Below are 5949 nucleotides of genomic sequence, written 5' to 3'. Positions count from 1 at the left end.
TTAACCTCTTCCCCTTCTCTTGTTTAAAGGAAATAGTTAATTTCTATTCCAAGAGTATTTAAAACCAAGATTATCTACTCTCCTAGGAATACCATGGCTTACTCTTTCCTAGGATTTATTGAAAACTATCTAGTAGTGAAAATTTAATGATTATTTTAACAAAAGTTTCTTTCCGAAATCTTAAGAGTATGAATCTTATAGGGTTTACAAAAAATAAACCAAATTGTAAATGCTGGTTTTATATTTAACCTCTTCCCCTTCACTTGTTTAAAGAAATAGTTTATTTCTATTTCAAGAACATTCAAAACCAATTTTATCTATTCTCCTAGGAATAACATGGCTTACTCTTTCCTAGGATTTATTTACCCTAAAATTGAGCATTTAAGTATTTTTAATTTCAGTTTAACAGTAAAATCAGTATATACTAATGATTTTAAAATGACCTGGTTTATTTTTATTCTAATTAAAGACACAGCCTTCTGGTAAACATTCACTTTCCTGTTACCAAATTTCTCAAAATAAATTTCATAGTACTTATTTTCAACTCAAAATTTCTCCATAAATGGCAAAATTTAAAGGATATCAATAAGCAATAAATCTTAAATTACTTAATTCCTTATACTTTTGCTCGTTCATAATAGCGCTGTTGAATTAAATCTATAGCTATAGCTACTATTTTTATACTTAAGCCCCTGTGAACTGTGGACAATCTTAGTCTGTTCTATTTACTGCTAAACATTTGATTAGGGCCATACAACGTACCAGTGTCTTCAGACTTGTTCCAGAGGAATTCTAAATTATCTAATTTGAGTTCAGGTATATTTAAACATCACAATTTCAACTTAGAATATTACCAATCGTATTTTTGTGTCTTAAGGATTACCTACGCATCCATTGTGAAAGTACAAGTAAAAAATATTTGTGCCATAAGAATTATATTTACAACGAACAATGGAAATAGGTAAATGCTTTTCGAAACTCAGCCCAAATTTGCATACACTGAATTTTATTAAGTTAAGTTAATATATTAAGGTATGAGCGTGCATAATTAAGACACCAAGGTTTGCCTTAGTTAAAATGTAAAATATTTGTGCCATGAGAATTATATTTACAATGAACAAGGGAAATAGCTAAATGCTTTTCGAAACTTTCCAAATTTGCACACAATTTGTGAAGTTAAAAGTTAATATATTTAACGCATGAGCGTGCATAACTAGACAAAGGTTAGCCTTAGTTAATTATATTATACACTTTACATCAATACAGAATAGATTTGAGTATATACATAAATCAGTAACTTGCTCAAACAATGAAATTTTTACAATCGTCAATTCCCGTAAACCCTAAAAAATAAGCCCCACAGTGAAGAATATTTTTAATTAAACTTTTAAAGTTACCTTTTAGAAATTTATCAGAATTAGAAAATTTGATTTCAACATACAATCATTAAAGTTATTGATCAACTGCTATTCAGATCCTTGTTAAAAGTGAAAAAGGTACGAAGATTTCAACGACTTTGGGGCAAAGTATTGCGAGAACCGCAGAGTACCAAGTGGACAGAACTGCCCGTTAAGCTCGACAGAAAGGCAGGATTGCGTTGCTATACAAGGAGTAACTTCTCACATGCGACGTCACTGGAATTAAAGATACTCTAGTTAGATTCAGTGGCTGATTTACCAATAGTCTAACTATACGTAGCCCTAAGATATATTACATTTAGTAACCCTATTGGACGATTGTAACATCAAAGAGTTAAAATTTGGATGAAAAGGCAGTGCCAGCTTCACTAAAATAATTTACGATAAGCCTGTTTAAATGAAAAGCTATTAGTTGATTTAGTTTTAGTTAATTACTAAGCAAAAACATAGTAATTAAGAGATTAACTGAATTATAGTTTGCAAGCTTACCCATCACTAAAATAATCCCCTCAAACTTTAAATCTACAATTTGAGTAATCCCAACATTTCATATCCTTACAGAATTAAACTAAAAATTCCTTCCACATTGTAGTAAAAGTTAAGCTTAAAAGTCTACAATAAAAAACCACTTATAAGACTTGTTCAACGCCATTTTACTTAATGCCCACCTTCAAGCTATTTTAACGCCAGCAAATTAAATTCTATAAAATTCGGAGCTAAATGAATTTATATCATGGTAAAATAAGAGTTTGTAAGCTTACACGAGAGTTGACACAAGCCACTTTTAAGCCTTTAACAATTTCCTACTTAATATCCAACTTTCAATACTCTATAGCAATTACAGGCAAAAATAAAGTTTACCTGGAAACCTAATCAAAAGTTGACCACTTATAAGGCACACTTTACACTAGTTAGTGTCACTTCAGCTACTTAAATGCTGATTATTTATAGGCAACAGATCAAAGGTTTGGCCAACTATGGTTTAGTATGCGTAAACATATAGATTTGAATAATAGGTTTGTATAATCACAGGTTTAAGTAATAGGTTTGTATAATCAGTTTTGGATTATCAAATGAGTTTGTATAATAGTTTTGTAAAATATTTGATCTGTTATTTGTATTTTCAAAATATAATAAAAAACTTTAAAATTAAGGTATTTCACTCTACAATATATTAAATTACGTTAATTAGCTCAATCTGGACAATTGCAAAATTAAAAGTGAAAATTTACGTTAAGTAGCTTTTGCTGGACAATTGCAAAATTAAGTGAAAATTTACGTTAAGTAACTTTCTGGACAATTGCAAAATTAAGCGCATATTTACGTTACCTAGCTTAATCTGGAAAATGCAAAATTTATTTTTGTTGATTTAATTTCTTAAAAGCAAATGATTAGTTACGTTAAATTGTCCATTAGAATAAAACTAAGTTTGTCCACTCAAAAAAGTTTCAGAAGTTAACGTCCATCAGACTACTGTAGAATAAAGAAATTTGATTCCTTAGTGTTTTAGTTAGAGGAACTTTCTGACGTTAGAGGAACTAATTTCGCTGAAACCATGAATAATTAAGAAACGTAGGAACTTTCTTGACGTTAGAGAAACCAATTCCACTGAAACTATGAATAGTTAAGAAACTTCGACGTTAAAGGAACTTTTGACGTTAGTCCACTGAAACCATGAATAATTAAGAAACTTCGATGTTGAAGGAACTTTTGACGTTAGAGAAACTAGTTCCACTGAAACCATGAATAATTGAGGAACTTTAACGTTATAGAGGAACTCATTAAATTTAAAGGTACTAAATTCCACAGACAATTTCATAAATTGAGGAACTTTGACGTTTGAGGAACTTTCTGGCGAAAGCTATAAATTCACTGGAACTATTTATTTAATTGAACCATAATTAAAACTAATTACGTAGATAATTATTTAATGCAAGCAAAAACACCTGTAATTATAATTAAAACAATTTACGGACGTTAACTTCCAAGACTAATTTGAGTGGTAAAAATATTCCTGAAAGAGAGCGGGTTAGTACACAACCCCCCATGTCTTGTCCGCAGGTCCTAAGACCTGCGGACAAGACATGGGGGGCTCCTCCTGCCACCTGTAGGGGCGCCGCCCCTACAGGGGAGGAGGAGAAATATAGAAAGTAATAAAAGATTGGAAAACTCACCTTTTAAAGTCAAACTTATTATGGTCTGACTTGGAGACTAGGAGACTATATATTTTATAGATGTGCTTCAGATATTTTCTTCAGAATTGGAATGCCAGAAAATAAGTCAATCTTCTAAAATACATTTTCTTCATTGAGCTGTTTTTGATAATCTTGGGATACGGTCCAATCAACAAGCATCTGGAATAAATATTAAAAGTAAATTGGAGAATTACTAATTTGATATTCCTTATTCTAAATAATTGATATTAAAGCAATTACATAAAAGTAGATAGTTGAAAATATGTAGTTTGATATTTAAAATTAAAAATTTAAGAGTTAAAAAGTATATTGGTATTTAAACATTACAAGCGACATATCTATATGAATAATTGCTAAAAGTTGATAAGTCTATTGGTATTTAAACATTAAAAACGACAAATCTATATGAATAATTACTAGAAGTTGAATAGGCTATTGGTATTTGAAAAATTATGAACAATTCATAGCCTAGTTGAAAAGTCTAATTATAGTAAAAAAATTGTAAACTCCGAAGTACTTAATATATTGTACACTATCCTTTTTGGTATAGTAGTGATCTGCAGTAGAAAATATTAAATCTCTCCTATTTCGAAATTGTTGAATTTCAGATTCTAGTCGAAATCACCAGCTTCTGAAAAATTCACATATTTCAGTATCTGCTTAAAAATATACCTAAAAGTTCCTTAAATAATTATGTGAATTAGAAAAGTTTTGAACAGGTTTCTTGAAATTCAGATTTAAACTAATTTCTATAAAAAAAAATTTGAGGAAGAGTTATGACAAATTTTAAACATGTTTCTTGAAATTATTAGAATTAAAAAAATAAAAAAAAATATGAAAAATTATGACAAATTTTAAACAGGTTTCTTGAAATTATCAGAATGACAATTTTCTATAATAAACATAAGAGGAAAACTTATGTTTACTGGCATTTATGTTAAAGTTATATTAATAACTTGTAACTTATGACAAAAGATACATTTCACAAAAAATGAAACTCCTATGCAAGTTGCCTGACTAGAAAAGTATTAACAGTTATATAAAAAGTAATTTAGTGAAAGTATAAAGTTTAAAACGGTAAAGTAAACTTTAAACAAAGCCTTCAACACCCAAAGAGCCAGCAAAGTTTGCTATGAAATTTTAAAAATACCCTAAAATTGAAACCAACTATTCAAATCTAAAAAATAAACTTGACAACTAAAAATTTAAAAAGAGTAAAACTTTAATTAAAACTAAAATAGTAAAATTAAAAAAAATTAAACTTGAAACATTTAAAAGAAAAAATCTTCAAATACTAAAAAATTGATAAACTTTAAAAACACAATGATTATAATAAATTTTAAAATAGAAAACTTGCAGACAAACATAAAATAACAGAAATACTTGAAAATACAGACAAACTTATCGTCCAACGAAACTTCCACGTCCCAATGGCAGACATTCCTGAAATAGATGTCGTCACCGAACGAACAAAGGACGACCTGCAAAACTGCCACAAAATTCTCGAAGAAATAAACGGCTTCCAAATCCAAAACCGTCAGGAAAATGTCTCCCAACAACGTCTTACCACAAAGGCCCACAGCCCCATTCAAAATTAACAGCGACGACAAGAGCAAGACGACGAAGAAGGGCTGCGAATTCCTAGCTTCAACTGAAGTTGATTCGTTGTGACGTCATTGTCAAGAACAAGGACTATCAAGGAAAGATTTCCAGGCAAGGAGGAGGTAAAACGCAAACAAACATTTGCCTTGCTTAGATTTAAGGGGTGACTCTTCTTATTCCCATTTCTATATTATTATTATTATTATTATTATTATTATTATTATTATTATTATTATTATTATTATTATTAATAATAATTTAGAAATTATTATTATTATTATTAATAATAATAATTTTGAAATTATTATTATTATTATTATTATCATCATTATTATTATTATTATTATTATCATCATTATTATTATTATTATTATTATTAGTCAAGCTACAACCCTAGTTGGAAAAGCAAAATGCTATAAGCCCAAAGTCTCCAATAAGGGAAAAATAGCCCAGTGAGGAAAGGAAATAAGGAAATAAATAAATGATGAAAATAAATTAATAACATATTCTAAATAACAGTAACAGCGCCAATACAAATATGTCCTATATAAACTATTAACAATGTAAAAAACAGATATGTCATTATATAAACTATAAAAAGACTCATGTCAGCCTGGTCAACATAAATACATTTGCTCCAACTTTGAACTTTTGAAGTTCTACCGATTCAACTACCCGATTAGGAAGATTATTATTATTATTATTATTATTATTATTATTATTATTATTATTAT

At 28.8% G+C, this 5949-nt stretch overlaps 2 long non-coding RNA genes across 2 annotated transcripts; both read right to left on the bottom strand.

Moving 5' to 3' along the window:
- Positions 1-805: 805 nt before the first annotated feature.
- On the bottom strand, positions 806-3668 carry LOC137640731 (uncharacterized). Its single transcript, XR_011044471.1, has 2 exons — positions 3593-3668; positions 806-1634 (listed from the first exon to the last, which is right to left on the bottom strand). It is a non-coding gene; the product is annotated as an uncharacterized lncRNA (long non-coding RNA).
- LOC137640730 (uncharacterized) lies at positions 3658-5229 on the bottom strand. The gene is made up of 3 exons (XR_011044470.1): positions 5011-5229; positions 4131-4244; positions 3658-3772 (listed from the first exon to the last, which is right to left on the bottom strand). It is a non-coding gene; the product is annotated as an uncharacterized lncRNA (long non-coding RNA).
- Between the last annotated feature and the right edge of the window lie 720 nt (positions 5230-5949).

This window comes from Palaemon carinicauda, chromosome 5, assembly GCF_036898095.1.
Source record: "Palaemon carinicauda isolate YSFRI2023 chromosome 5, ASM3689809v2, whole genome shotgun sequence".
Classification (NCBI taxonomy): domain Eukaryota; kingdom Metazoa; phylum Arthropoda; class Malacostraca; order Decapoda; family Palaemonidae; genus Palaemon; species Palaemon carinicauda.
Note: the sequence above shows the minus strand (reverse complement) of the source record. Positions and strands in the feature narration are given on the sequence as shown.